Here is a 22,580-nt window from a genome sequence, read left to right on the forward strand (position 1 = left end):
TGACCTATATGGGAAAGGAATCTAAAAAAGAGTGGATATATGTACATGTGATATATGATTCACTTTGCTGTACACCTGAAACTAACACAACATTGTAAATCAACTGTACTCCAATAAAAATTATTTTAAAAATTTACATTTCCCTAAAACAAAAAATTCTGCTTGTTCAACAGAGTACAAAGAAACAAAATCTTCTAATGAATTCTGAGTGGTTAAACCTTTTTATTTATGGTGATGCTACAATCTGTTTTACAAAGTATTTTCATGTAATGATCTTTATTTTGTTGGTATTAATTTTACTGAATGTGAAAAAATACGAGTTAGCTTATTTTGAGTATGTTTTCATGGCAAAAACAAAGTGGTTGCACAGTTAAAAGAAAATATAACTTTTCAATGGGACCTGTAGGCAATATAGATAAATGTCACACTTGCAGATGCGATGTTTAGCTGTGGTTAGAAGAGTCCCCATCCCGTGTGGGAAGGATTAAGTAGGTCAAAGCCAGTTTAAATTCAGTGCACTTTGGAACAAAAGTGATACTGATGCAAATATAAAGATAAGTTCTGACTAGCTCTGAAGAGGGAAAAAATGCAACAGAACAAGACCTTAAACTACTTGTGAGGATTTTAGGTTTTTTAGAATTTAGCTGTAATTACTTAAAAAGACACTAGAACAAAAAGTTATTTATTCGTGAATTTAGATAAAAATTTTTCCATATTCAGCTGTTCTGGCATTTTGTGCCATTTGGAAGAATTAAAATATTGATATTTTGGTTCGTCTTCTTATTGTTATTTCAGACCTTTGAAAAAATCTGAAATTTGAATTATTTTCATCTTACAATTTAGTCAGTTTTAAAATGATAAAATTTTATACAAACAAAGGTACCTATGCTGAGGAAGCACTCTTCCGTATGTAAACCATTTCCTAAAGGAAGAAAACAATGAAAATCAACAGAGCAAAGCTTCTAGTGCACAAATAATTCTTACTTTAGTTCAAAGCCTTTCTGAAAAGTGAGATCTCCATCTGTAAATGATGGATCTAAACAAAGATAAGGTGGTAATATATTCTTTGAAACACAAATTGCAGCTTTCTCTCAATAAAAACATTTCAGCTCTTGCAAATAACAAAAAGTTGTTAAAAAATATCTCCAAAGGTATCAAATAATGCACAAAATTGTTTGAAAATGAAAGAGTTAAAGGAAAGTATTTGGACTTGGTTTATAATTATGTTCTCACTCTTCCTCAAACCCTTTTTGACTCAAAGACTTTTATGCAAGAGCTAGAAAATGTGCACCAAAAATATACTTGAAACTCTACAATGACATCATTAATACTCTTTGCTTTTTAAAGATTTCACTTTTTGAAAAATGTTAATTCACTTTCTTTTAAAATATTACGGGTTGAATTTTATTCATTTTTACACTATAAATATTTTGTTACACTTGAACATTTTATTGTAATTAATTTTACCTAGTAATTATTTTCATTGGAATATTAAGGTATGCCTATTCATATTTTATAGTTAATTTTTATTTGGCATTTTATCATGCTTATAAATTTTCATATTTTTGTGTATTAAATATTTACTTTCACTGTTTTTTTTAAAATCATGGAATCTGAACATTCAGTTACAGTTTTTGTCATTTTTCTCTTGTATTGCATCACTGGGTATATATCACTCAAATCTTAGTTAATGGCCTTGAATATTTCCAAATTGCCAAATTTGAGAGTGGCGCTAATACACAAATAGATAAATGTGGCTCTTTGGATGTTTGTATGAGAAGATAATCAGGGAATTCAAATATTCTGAAATTTTAATTCTCATAGGCTTATTTACTAAACTCATGATCTTCCCCCATTGTCTGCTCCACCAGCAGCCTCTTCCATTAGCTGCTAGCAATTCTTCCAGTTGTTGTAAACAAAAATCTTATCATTGTCCTTGATGAAGCTGCTCCTTTTCTCTTGCTACATGATCATCAACAGCAAATCCTGCTGCACCCAGAAATAGATCACTTCTTATCACCTTCTCTGCAGACACCCTGGTCTAGGTCTCCATCACTTCACTCTGCTTTCTCCCTGCTCTCACTCTGGTGTCCCTACAGCAGCCAGAAAGATCCTCTTAAATGTCAGATCAGATCACATCACTCCTCTGTACCCGACCTCCAATGAGTCTTCATGTCTTTTGGAGTCCAGAAATCCTTATAAGTAGACTAGCCTTCACGCTTTGCTGAAGACTCAGGAAGAAAAGGAAAGTCTATTGTATTTACCCATATTTTTGTTTACTATGCTCTTTCTTACTTCCTGCTGCTCTACAATTTCTCCTTTTATTGTTTCCTTTCTGATTAGAGAATTTTCTGAAGCCATTCTTTTAAGGTAGGTCTGCGGTCACAAGTTTTCTTAGTTTTCCCTCATCTGAGAATGTCTTGATTTCCCCTTCATTCCTGAAGGATATGTTTTGCTGAATGTAGGATTCTGGGTTAATAGCTCTTTTCTTTCTTTTTTTTCCCAGCATTTAAAAATGTTGTGCCACTTCTGGCCTTCATGGTTTCTGATGAGAAATCCATTGTCATTCAAATTGTTTTCCCCTTATAAATGAGGTGTTTCTCCTTACTGCTTTCAAGATTTTTTTTTTTTTGTCTTTATATTTGAGAAGTTTGACTATAATGTTTCTTGGTGTTGATTTCTTTAGACTTATTCTATTTGGGGTTTGTTCAGCTTCTTGAATCTATAGGTTTACTTTTTGGGGTCAAATTTGGGAAATTTTCAGCCATTATTTCTTTAAATATTTTTTCAGTACTGCCTTCTTTCTCCTCTCCTTTCAGGAATCTGATGATATGGATATTAGACCTTTTATATTGACTACAGGTCCCTGAGGCTCTGTTGATTTTTTTTTTTAAGTCAATTTCTTCTCAATTGTTCAGACTGAGTAATTTCTGTTGTTCTATCTTTCAGCTCACCGATTTCCCACCCCCGCAACCCCGTCCCCTCCATTCTATTGTTGGGTTCATCTACTTAGTTTTAACATTTTCAGTTATTGTATGTTTCAGTTCTAAAATTTCCATCAGGTTCTTCTTTACATTTTCTATTTCTTTACTGAGATTCCACTTTTTTCATTTGTTTTAAGTGTGCTCATAATTGCTTGTTGAAGCATTTTTATCATGACTGCATTAAAATCTTTGGCAGAAAACTCTAATATTCTGTCAGATCTGTTATAGCATCTATTGACTGTCTTTTTTTAGATATCTCCTGGTCTGAAAATGGTCCTTTGCTAGAGGTGCTTTTATTCTATTCTTTTTTCACATAAGGGAGTGGAGGCTCCCTTCAAAACACACCTTTGGGAGTGGGAAATGAGACAGGCTTCAAAACACACCTTTGGGAGTGGGAAATGAGAGGTGAAACTAGAATCCAAGTGTGTCTGACATAAAAGCCAGGCTCTCAGGCTTTCAAATTATAGACAAAAAGTATAGTGTGGTTCTATTTTTATGAGAAAAAATGTACAGCCAAATATTTCTAGCACAGAAAAAATTTAAGAATAGACCTCAAAATGTTAGCGGGTATTTTTTTTATGAATATGATATCTGGATGATTCACATTTTTGTCTTTCTGTGCTTTAAATTATCTACAATAATTACTATTTAATCATCTGATTTTGAATAAAGCTCTGAATATCTCACACGTTTGTTTAAACTTAGTTAAAGTTGTGTTTTTGAGGTTTTGTTTCTCATATGAATAGTCACAAATTATGTGCTCTAAAAGCAACTTATTTAAATCTTAAAAATATGAAATTACTCTTCACTTCTAGAAGCTTACTTGCAGGAAGTAGATTTAACACATTTTTGTCAAGCAGCAAATCTGATATCTGTTTATTTTCTCATATTCTTATTTTTAATATCAATTTTGTTTGTAGTTAAATTTATTTAGAATTTAGATCACATTATTTTCAAACCAGCATTTTTGTAATAAAAAAATTAGAATATTTCATGCCTCATCTATTCTCTCATCCTCTTCTTTTCTTTTCTCTTCTACAGTCAGTATTTAAAGTAGCAACAGAAACCTTTGGAATGATAATATATTTTTTTCTAATAGACTTGAATGACATGGTATATTTTCATATCATGTTGCCATGACTACCAAACCCTTTAGCTCATCTTCATTTAAATATATTCACTGTTAAATTAGAGATGTAGCTTAAGCAATTCAGGATACTCTATAATTTTTGTTTAAAACACTGGTTATATGATAAGTCTCAAGTTCACTCTTTCAAAAGAATAACACAAGAGAGTTGCTGGCTATAGAACATCTATTCTGTTTCCTAATTCTTCTAAAGGCAGTTTGGAAAGAAAAAAAAAAAGGCCAACACTCATCTAATAGAGTTTTTCAAGTTCTGTATAGGAATTTGTAACTCAGATACAGAGTTACAATACTCCAGATTGCTTAAATACTATTTTTTAAAGACCTGACTAGCTTTGAGGAGTTTAATTTTATTCAAATATTGTTCTTTCCAATTAAAAACAAAATCTTTAAATAAGTAACAATCTAGCAAGGCGAAAGAATTGGTTTGATCCTGGTAACTCAGGTTTGACCTTTAAAATCATACTCTTTAAAAATTTTATGGAATTAAAACACAAAAAATGTATATAGATTCTTCTGATGGCTAATCAGATAGAAATACACATGAATTAATAAAGCATCACTGAATTTTCTAATATTGTGTTTCACTTCTGATTATTTAAATTTAACAAAAAGGTCCTACTGTATAGCACAGGGAACTATATTCAATAACATGGGATAAATCATAATAGAAAAGAATATAAAAAAATGTATATATGTGTGTGACTGAGTCACTTTGCTGTACAGCAGAAATTAACACAACATACTATACTTCAATAAAAAATTTTAAAAAATTTAAAAAATTTAAATTTTAAATTTAAATAGATGAGATTTTTGCTCAGATGAAAACTATAAGATCAGAGTCTAAATAAAATGTAAGACTAGGGCTTCCCTGGTGGCGCAGTGGTTGAGAGTCCGCCTGCCGATGCAGAGGACATGGGTTCGTGCCCCGGTCTGGGAAGATCCCACATGCCGCAGAGCGGCTGGGCCTGTGAGCCATGGCCGCTGAGCCTGCGCATCCGGAGCCTGTGCTCCGCAACGGGAGAGGCCACAACAGTGAGAGGCTCGCGTAACGCAAAAAAAAAAAAAAAAAAAAAAAGTAAGACTAGAAGGCCCAGTAAATAATTGTAGATAAATGTATGAGAATATCAGGATGGCATGCGGCATATGTTTTTATTAGTAAACCTAATTTTGCATAGTCTTAAAATTTTTTATTAAAATGGGCTGTTCATAAATCCTAATGCACTGTCTAATCTTCCTACCTCGAATTTCTCTCAAAACAGAATATTAAAAATAATTAACAAGTCAAAGCAGGGAAAGAATTCTAATAATCCATCACTTTGAATTCCAGGATCACAAACCGATAGTCACTACTTATTGCAAATGACTCCTGATCTTATTTTGATTTTCAGGAAAGCAAACCAATAATAAAAGAATTGAAAGTGACCTTTTCATTTAAGTGAAGCAGGCAGAATAAAATATTTAATAGCTTTTAGAAAGCAAACAAAACATTGTGTGGTCTTAGTTGGTTTAAATTTGCTGAAGAGACTGCTTGTCTGTCTAGCCCTTTCCTCTGGAGGGAAAAAGTAGCTCAGAGAGCAGTAGTTTGGGGCCACTAGGTGTATGGCCACAGTGCTCTAGATTTTCCAGTGGTGTTCCACTGCATAGAATAAAATCCAAACTCCTTCCCTTGGCCCCTTCCTCTGTCTCTGTCTCATATTCTACCTCTTGTGCATCCTTCTCTATTTTCTAGCCTCAGCAGCCTGTTTCCTAGCCTCAGCAGCCCATTTCCATTCTTTAAACATGCCAAGCTCATTCCTACCACAGGGCCTTTGTACCTGCTTAGGATGAACTTCCTCAGATCTAAACAGCTCTCAATTCAAAGGATACCTTTTAGGTCTTTCCTTGAGAGCCTCGCTAAAATAGCCCTCTCAAGATAATTTGTTCATCTGTTTGTCTGCTTATTTATTTTGCTGTGTTTGTTTTCTGTTTATCCTACCTAGAATAATGGACAAGCTTCTTTTTGCACCATGCCTAGAACTGTATCTGACACATATTATGTGCTCAATAAATATTTATAGACTGACTGACTCTCAGGGTGTTTCACGGATGGCTCTGTGACAGTCTGATTTTGGTGTAAGAACTAACATTTGCATAATCATTTTACAACTTACCAAGATTTCCATGTACAACATCTTGTTATATTCTTAGACGCTTATATAAACTGAGAGGAGATGAAGGTAATGTATTGCTGCCCAGTTTCTACAGTTTAGATAAGGAAGGGGTCACGTTGTAACTCCTATCCAGTGGTGTGGTTGATGTCGATTTCATACCTTTCACTGTCATTTGTCCACTTTTCATGAGCCCCAGATGGCGATGATGAACTGACGGGACAGCAACATATGTACCGCAGATGGCTGTGTGAACTCTGTTAACAAATCCACCCACATTTGGCATCAGTGCTACCTGATCTGACCACCAAGCTGCTGCCATCACCACTAGGCACAAAGTCACCTTTACCTTTTCATGTTAATTCTGCTTAGAATACAGAAAAAATGCTATACGCTTAAAGCCACTGGATATTTGTTAGTGTTACAAAATATCTCCAAGAAAACTTCTATCACATGGCTGGAGAACAATCAAGGCTTAGACTTATCACTGGAGTAGGTATTTTGCCTGAAATATGAAGATTTTCTTTTTTGGACTTATGGAATCTTTGGGTCGGAAATCCGCTCTTCTAAGTGAGGAACATAAACAACAGAAAGGCATAGTGATCTGTAAAAATCACTTAGCTAGTTGGTGGTAGAGCCAGGACTGAAGGCAGATTGTTGCCCTCCTAGACCTTCCAATCTATACAATTTACGCCTCTTTAGAAGTTAAATCAGACACTGGGTAATTTTTTAGGGCCGGAAGTACAAAAACAAGGAGAACAAGATAAAAATTGAAGTAATTTTTAGGCTGTGATGATACTAAGTGATTTGGATCTAATAAATACACATAAATCATTGATTCACTTGACAAATGTTTATTCTATATCTGCCTCATTGTAGCCTTTATTCTAGACACTGCGGGTACAACGGAGAATATGATAGCATTTCTTTCTCATGGTCAAATGGGGAGGCCAACAAGTAAATGTGTAATATCAATGGATCGCACTAGGTGCTGTGATAAAGACCAGAACGAGGGAATGAAGAGAGATGACATTCAGGAAGGGTTATCAACCCCAGTGGTGGTGCCCAGGAAGGGTTCCCAGAATCCTGATTCCAAGATGAGATCTAAAGGATAAGCAAGAAATAGTTGTGAGAAGAGGGAAAATGTTCCAGATAGAGAGAAGAATGCGCATGTCAGTGTGGATGCATTAACGTATCTTCCCATTCACTATGGCCAAAACAGAAAAATAAAATAACAATAATTTTTATTCTTCTAGGATCTTGTGAACCACAGTTCCTTGCATGGAATCACACACAGCACTTCAGTACCTGGATCGCCTTAGATGTATCTGTGTCGGCGCAATCACTTTACAACAGATTCAACCTCCTGGCAAAGTGGGTTACAGCAAGATTCCCCTGGCTGGAACTGTATGGGGCAGGGCTTTATGAACTTTGAAGAAGGCCAGGTTCACATTCATCTGGATCACCTCCACACCTTCCTCAGAAAGTCTGTGGTGCCTATCACCACTATGTAATTAAAAATAAGCACGTTAAGAAGGCACTGTGCCTGATAACCTTAATACCCTGTCACAAATGAGCAACATAATTTTATGCTTGCTCTAACTGCCTTAAAGCGTTTAGGGAATCTTTGTAAATTAACAACGCTGAAAACGAAAAGCAAGTGAATTGTTTTTCTCAAAACCTATACGTTTATAAATCATCTTCACAATAATCACAATCATCATAAATTAGAATTTTCTTCCCTAAGGATAATCAGAAATAGATGTTAATCACAACCAAAGCGGAATGCTCCATATGTTTTCTTTCAATCTTCGACCAATTGATGCATTCATTTCAGATATTTGTCAAAATCTCACGTTTCGTTTCTAGTTTTATCAAATCAGCCAGAATAATTTTGAGTATACACATTGCTTCCGTCTTTCATTTAAAGGTAATTATGGGGCTTCCCTGGTGGCGCAGTGGTTGGGGGTCCGCCTGCCGACGCAGGGACACGGGTTCGTGCCCCGGTCCAGGAGGATCCTGCATGCCACGGAGCGGCTGGGCCCGTGAGCCATGGCTGCTGGGCCTGCACGTCCGGAGCCTGTGCTCTGCGGCGGGAGGGGCCACAGCAGTGAGAGGCCCGCGTACCGCAAAAAGAAAAAAAAAAAAAAGGTAATTATGGAAAGCCATCAATTTCCTGAGCCATCCATTTTTTGCTAGGTACGGGGACATAGTAGGTTCTTATCTGCAAGGAATTTACAGCAAGGGAAGAGTAGAACTGGAGGAGATGCCAGGAAAAAGGGCACCCATGCCATAGTGGGCTGGATCCTTTAGGCCCTACACCCCAGAACTACTAAATCGGAATCTTGGGAGGGTTTAGCCTTGAGACTCTGCTTTAAAAAGCAACAACAACAAAAAACGCTTACATTATTCCCACACATGTTCAAGTTTGAAACCATTTTCTTTGGCAATATCAGAGGTCACTGAAGAGTCTTAAGCAAACAAGCAGGGTGAGGGGTTAAATGTTTTAGGAGAAGTGCGCTGGTAGCCATGTGAGGAGGGGCAGGAGATTTTAATTTTCCAATGCAAACTGGAATTTTCCAATGCAGTTTTTTGACATGGCATCAATTATAGGATGAAGGATGGGGTGAGATGAAATAACATTTAGGATTCAGATGAAGAATTAGTTTCACACCTTATTTGATATTTTAACTGGTTGAAAGTTTAATATTTTATTTATTTTGTCTTTTTGAGAAAGCTTATTCCATTGGATCAAAATAGTTTAGTTAAAATATCAGGTCACAAAGGTGATAATGAATTGGAACTAGGCAAGCACAGACAGGGAGGGCACAAGAGTCAAAGCAAGAGACAAAGAGGATGAAATCTAGGGCAACAGGGACAGGATGGGAAGAAGGGAGTCATATAATAACAAGGGAAACATTAAAGGACTTGGTCCCCAATTGGAGGGAAAAGACAGGAAGCAAAATAGCTGTGACTTTTTTTACATAAAAATTCATTATTCTGGAATTATTTGAAAATGGAACTGATTCAATATGCTTTATCTTAAACGAGATCACTTTACAGAATGGTTCAATGGAAAACAGAACAAAAGAAAGTACAGTTCAGCATCACCCTTCACTGTTCTGAAAACAAACTGCATTGATGACAGAGTTTATGCATCAGCCTTGGATTCAGGACTGGCTCTTCTGCTTTGGGCCTCACCACACTGTGCAACAATTGTATGCTTGTGCGCCTGCTTCTTGCACTGCGCCATGAGCACCTCAGCAGTAGGACCCAAGCTCGCTGTTCTGTTGCTACTGTGATGCACACAGACAGGCCTTCCAATCTTGCTTTTAGAATACACAAACTGATTAATTAATTGCGGTGCTGATTGGAAGTAGCACTTTCTGGCTTAAAATAACTTCCAGAAAACCCCTACTGCATGCCTCTGCTTGCTCTAAGGCCATCCCTAAATACACTGTCCTCTGGCAGTATCCTTGTCCTGGAAAATCCACATGAAAGGCACTCCAGGCAGTCACACGGTTACTTAGGACACTGAATGTCCTATCGGGGAATAGTCTGAATGTGAGAGGCCCTGTGTGAACTGTAGCAGATGGCTTTCCAGATGTTTTTTGTGGTCAACAGCCACCATTGGTTTGACTTTGGAGATATGACCTGGATTTGCCCACGGTCTTTCAGACTGAATTCTGCAAAGCTTGCATAAATGAGTGAAAGGACTGCTAGTTGGAAAGATTACAGTTATACTTGCTTCATAGGATTTTTTTAAAGCACTGGATTTGCTTTTAAGACGTAAGTTGCTAACATTCTCCAGTTCAAGACAAGTCTAGAATATTAGAACTGAATGGGGCCCGGAAGATGATTTAATTCAGTCCCTGTCTTATAAATGAGGAAACTCAGTCCCACGCAAGCTAGGTGAGGTGTGTAAGGTCTGTGTGTGCAGAGGTTTAGAATTTAGTTCTTGCAGCAGTTTGTCTAATGCACAAGGATTCTGCTTTAGGCTTATTTTGATTAAGTGCTTATTGTACTTTCTCATTTACACCTATTGTACATTTCTTCTTAAATTCCTTCTATTTCTTTGGTGCTCATGTTTATTTTCTCTGTGATTTGCGGTTAATAAAGTTCAGTCAAATGGGATGACTCTAATATAAACCAGCCAATATCATTATTGGTCCATTTCTATGCAAATCAATCATGTCTGTGATGTATAGTGAAATGAGAAAGAAACTTCTATGGTTCAACAAAAATGTCTACTCAGTGGGTCTGATCTTGAGTTAGTGGAAAGCATTTGTAACTACCACTTATTTAAATGTCAGGACTGTGCTTAAGCCTTTCACATATATCTTCATATTTAATCCTTATGGTGAGCCTATGAGGTAAGATTATCCTCTCTTTACAAATTAATGAACTAAGGCTCAGAAATTTAACTTGCCAAGGTCACACCATTAAACACTCAAAGAGCTGATGATCTGGGACCCGAATCTTTGTGACTTTGTAGACCCCAGCCTTACCCATCGTGGAAACTCCTAAGAAGCCCATGGGCTGCCATGTGAATTTCTTCTCAGAGGGTCAACAAGATTCATGGAGAGTGAGAAGGTTGCGAGGTATTTCACAATGGCAATCGTTTCATAGACTATGGGGTCATTAAAACCAAAAGAGGAAAAAATAATTGGACTCTCTAACTCTTTGCTTGATCCAGCAGAAAATGCTTATGTAAAGCAGATTTGGGGGATGTATGGAAAAATATTGTATCTGGAGGCTGCATCACTCCTTGAAAGCAAAACGCTACGATCGGGTTAATACTTCCACATTACGTGGCCCTCTCCTAAGCTGTGCGCTCACCACAGTGTAGTCCACTGGACCTGCTCCCCTTACTTTCATTCCATTTCATCCCCTACCTTTCTGGTAGTACAGGGCTCCTTGCCACAGCCTTTGTTGCCAATAACAGCAACCTTGCAATTATAAATTTTAAAAATTAATGATTTAGCTTCAAAATTTTTAAATGGTTGAACACATTCATAGAAAAATCATAAAAGTACTTTATTTCTATATATTAGATCAAACTTCTGCAACTATGTGCATCTTAGTTTGTATTATATTTCATTTTTATTTTATATATTTTATTTCACCAGAAGTATAATGAGAAAGATTTCTTAATGGTTTCAGTTTTTTGAAAAAAAAGTAAATTCTGCATCAGGAATCAGGGAAGATGTAAGAAATGTCTCCAAGTCCACATTCTAGCTCTGCCCCTGGCATTTTCTGCGGCCTTGGCTGAGACAAATCTGAATCTCTTGAGATATATATTTCACTCACTAAAAACCACGTGAATCCTAAATACCTAGCTCTTTCAGAATCTGTGAACTTAGAAGATATTGGAAAAACATTTTAACTACATAATAACATAGGACAAATATGGAGGGATAGGTTTAATTCCCCATCCCCTTAAAAAAATCCTCATCCAGGATCTGAATGCTTTGGAAACCCGGTTATTTAGTTATTTAGTCATTAGAAAGGTTGCCTGCCCGCCTGCCCCTGTGCCTCATGCAAACCACTAACAGATTTTGATGTGTGCTTACGAGGGCAGGCAAAGCACTATCTCCTGTGTGTGTGTGCGTGTGTGTGTGTGTGTGTGTGTGTGTGTGAGAGAGACAGAGAAAGAGAGAAAGAGAGAGAGAGAGAGAGAGATTAAATCTTTATTCTCATTCTGGATTTTAACACAAAACATCTAAACAGACTGACTTGTGAATGACTTTTTACATATCAACCTACTGAACTGGAGAAACAAAAACGTCCTCTTCCTGGGTTTTTGACAATATGGCAACTCTAATGTGATGTGTATTTATAAATCTTCCCTACATTCAGAACAAAGGTTTAACTTTGTATGTGGTATTTTTCATTCACAAAATATTTATATAGAACTAATCCTTAATCAAAAATATGTGTTTGGGATGAATTACCAGAGTGAGAAAAGAAAGCAATTAGCATTTAGAAAATGCCAGGCTTCAAGGTTTCACCAAAGAGCAGTTAAAAAAAAAAAAAAGTAATTTAGGCACTAACATGGTTTATTAAGTAGAAAGAACTCATATGTTTATGAGTTAGCAAGACCAATATCAGATAACACATTCTATCAATAAAGGGGAGCTAAAAATGAAGTCTATGCTACTTGCCAGAAGGGAAGTAACAACGGGTACTCAGTCTAAGAGAAAGCTGAGACACTTATTTTAAAAACGCAGCCTCTCCCCCAAAGATAAACATGAAAGTTACAAATAACTAACATTTACTGAGCACGTAGTATGAGCCACTCATTGAGGTAAGCATTTTAAAGACACTGAGACAGGAACAAGTGTAATCCAGTTTTACCGATGGGAAAGCTGATGTTCAGAGATGATGAGTAACTTTGCTCAGTGTCATCCAGCTAGTAAAAGGCAGAGCCAAGTCTGACAGATTCTGAGACCCACAGTCTTAATTACTGGAAGCTCTGAAATCTCAAGATCTGGAAAATTCTTAGAGAGTTCTACAAAAGGCCTGAATTAAGAAGATATGCCGGGGAAAAAGAAATGTAACTGCGTAAGTGGGTGAGTAAATGAATAGGTATAATAAAGGTTAGAAAGGTTTGAAATTACATATAATTAATAAAAATAAAACTGAGCCTTTGGAAAAGTTGAAATAGAAATATATTCACTCCTATGAATATACTCCTATGAATTATTACGGACTAAGGTGATCAAAAGGTACAAACTTCCAGTTCTAAAATAACTAAGTCCCGGGGATGTGATATACAGCATGGTGACTATAGTTAACAACAAGGTGTTGCACATTTGAAAGTTGCTAAGAGAGGACATCTTAGAAGTTCTCATCACAGGAAAAAAACTGTAACTGTATGCGGTGATGGACGTTCAGTAGACTTATTGTGGCGATCATTTTACCACACAAAATATTGAACCATTATGTTGTACATCTGATACTAATATGTCAATTATATCTCAATTTAAAAAATAAAAAAAAGATATAAAGCCCCCCCTGAAAAGAAATATATTCATTCCTTATTTTAGTACAGGAAACAAACCTATGTAATATAGCAACACGAAAACCATGTATTACATGAAACAGATTCCCTATTGAATAAGCACATTTAATATATTAACTGGAAGTTTGTTCAGAAAACAATTATAAATCTATTAACTGAATTTTATTTTAAATATTTTCAATTTCTATGACCATCTGAGCTGCACACTGCTTGCTGCACTGTGATCTAACATTGTTAGTTTTATCAGCTTTTAATAAAGTAATGAAAGCGGGAAAAGGAGAAATCATGATAAGAAGGCCAGTAAACATTTTATGCATTTTTGAGTTAAAGTATCTCACTGGGCTGAGTCTATGAAGGAAGCACTCATTTTGATTATTTAATAGCATTTTTTGAGGCTTATTGAGTGCTGGGTACAGGAAGATGAGTAAGATGTGACTGATGTTTCAAGGAATTCCCAGTGTAGAAGAAGACAGTGGGAAAAAAGGCATGATAATCAGATCACATAGGTTACCTAAATTCAGATTGTGGTTCCTGCACTTCCAAGTTACAAACAACCTTGGGAAAGTTGTTTAGCTTTTCTGGGCCTCAGTTTCCTCATCTATAAAATGGGGACACCGTTAGTACCTATATCATTGGATTATTATGAGGAAGATGTGTTAAAACAAGAAAGAGATTATAAAATGCCCTGGTACATTGCAAGCAATCAACCAATGCCAGCTGTCATTATTAGACCCATGATGGATGGCACAACAGATGGAAACACAGCGAATAAAGAGCCTGACTACCTAGCGATGTGAAGGAAAACATCCCAGAGAGCTGATAAAACATGGGTAGGCTTGGTGACTAAGATGAGTTCAGGGGAGAAGAAGCAGTGAAAACAAAGGTAAAGGGCAGCAGACATTTGGAGGTAAATGGCCCCTAGTAGGTATGGCTGGATGCTATAGTGTGAGTGTCAACTGTGAGGGGGGGGGTTCTGGGGCTAGAGCCTGGTAGCCTGTATCCTTTAAGTCAGTGCCTTCCAAACAGCGTTCCTTAGAGCCCTAGATGAAAGGTTTTGTGGGATTGCCTCAGACACTACTAAGGAGAGGCTTGGGTGGGTAAGGTGCCAGGTCCCCTCCCTAGTTCTAAGCAGAGCAGAACTGCTTCTATCTCTTTTATATATTGTGTTTTCATGTAAGATTTTTGTTTGAATAAAAGGATCTGCTCCTTAAAAACTATTTGAATTTAAAAAATGATCAAGGATGGATAAACAACAAGGTCCTACTCTATAGCACAGGGAACTATATTCAACATCCTGTGATGAACCATAATGGAAAAGAATATGAAAAAGAATACGTATATACATATATATATGTATAACTGAGTCACTTTGCTGTACTGCAGAAATTAACACAACATTGTAAATCAACTATTAAATAAATAAATAAATATCCACTCAAGTTTTGATCAAGGAAGAAACATGATCAGGCTTGAATTTTAAAATAATTTTGTGATTCCTTATTTTTTTAGCAAAGGTTATAAAATCCCTTGGTATGAATTTTTCTGATAGATAGGAAGTCAGTATCGCTATACTTCAGGCTTTAACAGTATTGCTATACTTCAGACTTTAACAAGACTGGGGTAGGGTAGAAGTGATGAGTGATCACGTGCCATGCTGAGAACCAGGCAAAGCTCTCAGTGGCATTGGTACCACCCCTTGCGGGTGCTTTGCAAATCTCTGCAGATGGTTTTGGTTGTCATAAAAATGGAGAGGGTGCTCCGGCATTTAGTAGGTGGAGGCCAGGGATGCTAGACACTCTGCAATATACAGAGTAGTCCCCATTCTACCTGGTTTTCACATATGCATGAAGGTAAAACACCTGGGTATAATTACAGAAGCCTGTAACCTAACTTTTTTACACAGAGTAAAACACAAAGTATTTTTAGTATGGTTCTAGTGTATACTGAATTTATCAGGAATGGAAGTGCTGTGTGAATGGAGGAAATGCTGTATTTTGTTCAATTTTTTTTTTAATTTGCCAGGAGTGTTCACTATTTTGAAAAGTAACAAACATCACAAGGCATTTGAGTTCCCAATACACTCGCCCATATCAGTCAGCCTTTGTAGCTGCCACATTCACTATGAGTCTCCAGTGAGTCTACCTCTGGATAGATGCAGGTGTCTGATTACTTCATTATGTCACCAATGCAGTTGTACTCCAGGGCATTTATGTATTTTTCCCTTATATTACAGGCAGAGCATTATATTTATTTCTTTAAATAGTCTGTGCAGGTAGTTTATCTTGGAATTTCTCTGAGGCAAATAAAGATGTCTCATAAAATATTTGCTATAAAAATGGGGCTTGGAGTATGACAGGGTTGAGAGCCAGTGTGTCAAAGTAACACAAAAGTATTTTCAAACCACTCAGTTTCTCTTATACTATGGCGGACTGGGAATCAAGTTCATTTCTCAGTTTGACTTTAACTTTTCCAAACAGAGGCCATTTTTATTCACATGTTGTAGAAAATGATGGAGGGTGATAAAGCACTCCGAAGGCAAGAAGACCACTGTGTGCATTCAACACAAGGGCTGGGCCATTAAGGTGCAGAGGGGTTCATCTGGCAGGTCCAGACCACAGTCCTGGGCAGGATGCTACACGTTATTGTATGTCTACAACTTGGGAAAATGCACTTCCAGCATCAGGTCCTATTCCAGCTGCTTGTCTTGACACCCAGTCAAAAGTAATTTCAGGAAGTGATATATTACAACTTTCCCTTTTTTGTATTGGGGGCAAACAGTTTTTAATAATTTGTTAATACATATTGTAGACCTATAATCACAAATTTGCGACTATTCATTACAGGTCAAATTGCCCAGCCTTTAAAAAGAGTCAAAATATAAATTCTTTTTAAAAATTACCATGTTTTAAAAAACAGGCAAACCTTAATTTTCTTCTTTGGTCTTTCATCACTTTGGTCTGCTATTTTCATCAAATTGTGCCAGTTCATCAATAATGCTTTTGCCAGCATGTTATTTATGTATGTCCAAAGCAGGATGCTGTCAACTCCTTTGAGACATCCTGGGTCTATAGACCTCTCAACAAATTGACCTCAGGATGGACTCTTTGGTTACTTCATATGTTTGCTATTCTTTGACAAAAGCTTCTCTGGAGGCTGCATCAAAATGCTTTTTAGTCCAGACGTGGCCCCATGCTTACTAACTGGCCATTTTATGTTATAAGTACATTTCTAAGTGTTATCTTCTGCTTACGTAAGATAAACTGGAACACTAAAATTTTTTCCCAGAGAAAATGAAGAAAAGGTGTGGATTTATAATGGGATAGGAAGCAGGGAGAAGGAGAGAGAGAGGCCATGCTTTCTACTCATTAACTTTCCATTAATAAACTAAGATAAATTCTTGCTTTATAACTCTAATGGGTATTTGTGGGCAGCCTGTTGGCAGGCACCATCTTAATAACAAGTAAAAATATTTGATTCACAGTCCTAGAGGCCTTCCTCTTTTAATACCAATGTTAGTTGTATCTAATATATATGCAATCCTAGTAACTGGTAGTTTACGTAGGTCTTGAGACCACTTATTGCTATTTACTGTGGTTGTATCTTTAATTAAAACAATAATTTCCATGGATAAATAAAATAGCAAAGCTTAATTCAGAACTAGGTAATACCCTACTTCCAATTTACCTAACTGTTAGGATTAATGGCAAAAAGTAAATGTTATAATAATCAGTCATTATTTTTTATCTTTCTTTAGCAATGTAATGAGGGGAACAATTTTTCTGATTAATCAGAGGTCCTTGTGGCATGGACATATATACACTACCAAATGTAAAATAGATAGCTAGTGGGAAGCAGCCACATAGCACAGGGAGATCAGCTCAGTGCTTTGTGACCACCTAGAAGGGTGGGATAGGGAGGGTGGGAGGGAGATGCAAGAGGGAGGAGATATGGGGATATACATATACATATAGCTGATTCACTTTGTTATACAGCAGGGACTAACACAACACTGTAAAGCAATTATACTCCAATAAAGATGTTAAAAAAAAAATGATTCACCCCAAAGGCTTTTCTAGATAACTAACTAGATCATAATATCTAACTATATTCTAATTACAACCCAAATATCTAATGAAACAATTCTGAAGTAGATAATTCTTGTGACTTTTAAGAATACTAATTAGGCAATTAGGTATCTTGAAAGAAAGATATTTATTAGACCCTTTTTGAGCTCTTAATATAAGGATTTTGGTCTTAATCTTAAAATAGGTATTTGAAAAATATTTATTCACCCTGAGCAAGGTATTGTGCAAGGTGCTAATCTTGTTCATGTGTATCTCTCAGTGCTGGGCTTACTGGGAGTCAGTGGGAAGAACTAAAGAATGTAATCTGGGGGTGAAGAAGGGGCCGGCCTTTGAGCGACAGCGACGCTAGATGGTAGCCACCACGGGCTAGGGAGTAAAAGTCCCTCGCAATTGCCCACTGTTGGAAGAACTCGAAGTAGGCCAGAAAGGAATAGGAGATGGCACAGTTAGCTGGGGTCTAGAAGATGACAAAGACATGACACTTACAAGATGGACAGGGATGATAATTGGGCCTCCAAGAACAGTTTATGAAAACTGAATACACAGCCTTAAAATAGAATGTGGACTTAAATACCCAGAAGCACCCCCCTTTGTAAGATTTGTAACAAAAATTAATATGAATGGAGTTAATAGTTCTAATGGAGTGGTGGACCCAAGAGCCATGTCAGTGCTAGCAGAATGGCAGAACTCACAGAGCATCAAAGTTGTCCTGCAAGAGCTTCGGCGCCTAATGATGTCTAAAGAAAATATGAAACTCCCTCAGCCTCCTGAAGGACAGTGATACAGCAATTAAGCAAAAAGAAAAACCACAGGCCCTCCCTTAGCCCCCATTCAACTTAAGCAGTCGTCTTCATCTTCCACAGTAGTAAAAATTTCTAGATACGTCTTGTAGACCTCAAAGTACTGGAAAGGAAACTCCCATTCAAAGGCAGTTTATCGTAAGATACTGTAAATGATACTAATTTTTTGATACTATTTCCATTTGAAATATATAAGTTGTGCAATAACAAATCATGCTGTCAAGTGTAACCACTGTCCACATAGCTGAACTTCTGGGATCAAGAAAGTGTATTTAAATCGATTCCCATCATAATCGGCGGGGCACATCTAACTCAACTGTCAAAAGACACACCACGCAATCACCTTGCTGCTGATTACATGGCCTGGGGTCTCTGCCTTCTCCCCCTTCCCCTCCCCCTGCCTCCTCCCTCCCTGCAACAGCCCTCCAGCTGGGGGTGGCTTCTTAGAGTTGATGTGAAGGTTTCAGGTCACAGCCTGTGGGACTACTCCTGGGTGTGTGGGGGGTGCTTTGTCTGCACTCCTGGTTTCTTTCTTTAACTCTTAAATGCTTAAAAGCCATCATCCTCTTCCCAGTCTCCACTACCACCCTTGGCCGAAGCATAGATTGCAACGCCCTCGGCTCCCCTCTGAAATTGGCCTTTGGTAAGGAATTCAGGGATTTCCCCATATCTTCTCCCCTCACCTTAATCGAGGGGTGCTGCTTTTTCCTTCTTCCTACTCAAGTCCCTTTTTGCACCATCACCACCCAACACCTTCCAGGACACTTCCTGGCTTTGGCCAGAAGCCATAAGGTAAGGTTGGAGAGCATCTCTGACCTCCCTCATTTAGTTTTGGAACCACACTTATTTACTCTCCACCAGCCTGGGAAATGAATATTGGGTTCTCAGCCCTGCCACCCTCTGCTGTCATCATCAGCTGATACGTTCTTTTAGCTCAGGTTTTTTTTTTTTTTTTGCGGTACGCGGGCCTCTCACTGTTGTGGCCTCTCCCGTTGTGGAGCACAGGCTCCGGACGCGCAGGCTCAGCGGCCATGGCTCACGGGCCCAGCCGCTCCATGGCATGCGGGATCTTCCCGGACCGGGGCACGAACCCACGTCCCCTGCATCGGCAGGCAGACTCTCAACCACTGCACCACCTAGCTAGGGAAGCCCTAGCTCAGGTTTTGATAAGGTGAAAAGAACAGTCACCAAGGTCACTCAGACCTGCCAGCTCTCAAAGTCCTTGGTCGTTAAACTTGGAGAAAGGCCACAGAAGACACTGGTAAGCACACACGATTCCTTTGAATGAATTGTTTTCTTTTCCTGTAATTGCTTTTGCTTTTAAAAATTGAAGACGTTTTAAACAGGGCTCTCATTTGGTCATCCTTGCAATCCATTTGGGTCTAGTTTGGAATCTGACAACTGGAACATAAAGAACCTTGAACTCTTTGAACCTTGAACATACTTTGGTTTCAGTGCTGCTGCTTCTCTGAGTCCTCAGCAGGGATAAGAAAGAACTTGGCGTGCACGGCAGATCCCCGGAATTCCTGGCCAGTGGCTGCGTTTTCCACTTTTCTGTTCAGGACCACTAAATGCTGAGATGCTGGACGCATACCGAAATAAGAGCAATTCATTGTGTTCTAAGATTTTTTTTTTTTTTTTAAATTTAGTGTTTGTGGTGTAAAACCACCTTTTAAAGCAGCAACTATCAAGTCTGCAAAGCACCTGATGTTTCCATTAATCTTTTTCTGGGGAAAACCTTAGTTCTAAGGATTTAACATCCTGTAAGTAAAGTTTAACATAACAGTATTCCATAAGTAGACTTTTTATTGTCAGACCATTGCCTGATTTTAATATAATAAAAAGAAGTGTGTGTTAATATTTAAAAAAAGAAAAAAATGTAATCTGATAACATCACTTACTCTTTCAGAAGATGACTGATTCCAACAAGCATCACCTCGATCTTTTATAAGCGTTATCTTCTCTTATATCAATATGTAATTATTTTCTACCTGGGAGAGCACTCTTTCTGTCTTTCAACTTTCTTTATACCCCACATTAACAAGCAAGGTGCCCTAGTTTACCATTTATGGCTTACAATGAGATGATCCCAAATCAATCATTCATTTTCCCTGTTCTTCTCTCATATTCTATGCCACCACCTTCTCCATGAAGCCTTCTCTGAGGTCTCTTAGTACAAAGGGATCTTCTCCCCTCAATGCTCTGTAACATTCTCCTATGCCTCTTCTTAGGAACCATCATATTTGATCTAGTTTTCTAATTCTTCATGTATATATATTTCCCACTTCCTAGTTGTTCTGTTTCTGAGGGCTGTGCTTTTTCCGTGTGTACCCTTATTAGACACCCCGCCCCAAACATACACACACACACACACACACACACACACTCTCTCTCTCTCTCTCTCTCTCTCTCTCTCTCTCTCTCTCTCTCTCTCCTGACCCATTCTCAATAAAATCTATTGATGCTTTAATGAAGCTTTCTGAGAAATTTAATTTTCAGATGTATTATTTAGTATGGGATATTTTCATAAAGTCCCAATTTCCATGATAACAATGTGAGCATCATACTCAAACTATTACATCCTCAGAAAGCTTTAGGACCTATAAATTAGAGTTTGAAATGCAAAAATGGGACAACATACCAAAGAAAGTGTAACATCTGTATAGGCATGATTAAGTTAGTAAACATCATTGCTTTCTTATGTGACAATAGTTTCCAAAATTCCACTGAGAACTTTAGGCAGGTTCCATTTAGTGACATTTATGTCTTGTGTTCTTATTGATTGGTACTTATGTCTTACCATTTGCTAAGTATTTTGAATACCACTCCATATACGTGAACTCTTCAGTGTCAAGTCATGGGCTCTCTTCTCCCCACTGTAATGTTTGTTTGAGTATGTTATTGGGCAATACAGAGAAGAAAATGAGCACCCAGTTTTCTCTGCAAAGTTAACTGAGCTTATAGTGACTCTACGATCAAGGCATTTCATGAAAAAAACCTCTATCAACTGAACAAACAGAATAAACACTGAAGATAATATGCTCATAGATGAAGTTGAGCTTTGTGTAGTTCTGAGAAAATCAAAGCTGTGGGAAAATATTTGTTTTGGGGCCATTGTAATTATTCACATATTTCACTGTCACTACTCTAAAAAAGTAGTTCTGAAGTTTGTTTCATTTTCTTTTGATTATTGTATAAAACATGAAATGAAAGTTAGTAACAAAGAAGCTCCCTCCCATAAGAAATGTTACATTTATACTGCTTTCACAATGAAATAGAAATACACTCTTAAAGTTGTATTTCAGAATTTGCAATCTTCTTTAAATGGAAGGTTTCAATAGAAAAACAGAGATTTTAAAAAATATAAGTTTCTGACATTATCTCAGATAGTTTTTGAAATATTCATCATTTCTCTCACATAACAAACAATATATTAAACTACTACATATAAAATAAATGACAAGGTACTACTGTATAGCACAGGGAACTATATTCAATATCCTGTAATAAACCACAGTGGAAAAGAATATGAAAAAGAAAATCACTTTGCTGCACAGCAGAAACTAACACAACATTGTAAATCAACTATACTTCAATAAAAAAAAACGATGTATTACCTTTCCTTTTGAAGACAATGAAGATATATAGTTTTATTCTAGAATCATTATTAGAAAAAATCTTTAATACTTAGGAAATTTGGAACACACTGTGATGGTACATTTTATATGTCAAATTGACTGGACTACAGTGTGCTCAGATATTTAGTAAAACATTGTGGGTGTGTCTGTGATGGTGTTTTTGGATGAGAATAACAATGAATCTGCAGACTGAGTAAAGCAGATTGCCCTCCCTAATGTGGGTGGGCCTCATCCAATCAGCTGAAGGCCTGAAAGAAACAAAAAGTCTGGCTGTCTCTCAAGTAGCAGGGAATTCCTCCTGCCTGACTATAGCTGATACATTGATCTTTATCTTTTCCTGCTTTTGGATTCGAACTGAAACTGATTTTCTTTTTTCTTCATTTTTAGTACTCTGGTTTGTTTTTCTTTTCTTTTTTAAAAAAATTTTATTGGACTATAGTTGATTTACAATGTTGTGTTAGTTTCAGGTGTACAGCAAAGTGAATCAGTTATACATATATACACTTTTATTTTTATTTTTTTAGATTATTTCCCCATATAGGCCATTACACATTATTGAGTAGAGTTCCGTGTGCTATACAGCAGGTTCTTATTAGTTATCTATTTTATATATAATAGTGTGTATATGTCAATCCCAATCTCCCAATTTATCCTTCCTCCCCTTACCCCCTGATAACTATAAGTTTGTTTTTTATATCCATGACTCTACTTCTGTTTTGCAAATAAGTTCATTTGTACCCTATTTTTAGATTCCA

At 37.1% G+C, this 22,580-nt stretch overlaps 1 pseudogene; it reads left to right on the plus strand.

Annotated features, from left to right (window-relative positions):
- Positions 1–17,736: 17,736 nt before the first annotated feature.
- Positions 17,737–18,180, plus strand: LOC117313034 (ubiquitin-conjugating enzyme E2 variant 1 pseudogene; annotated as a pseudogene).
- The last annotated feature ends 4,400 nt before the right edge of the window (positions 18,181–22,580 follow it).

This window comes from Tursiops truncatus, chromosome 7 (assembly GCF_011762595.2).
Source record: "Tursiops truncatus isolate mTurTru1 chromosome 7, mTurTru1.mat.Y, whole genome shotgun sequence".
NCBI classification, from domain to species: Eukaryota; Metazoa; Chordata; class Mammalia; order Artiodactyla; family Delphinidae; genus Tursiops; species Tursiops truncatus.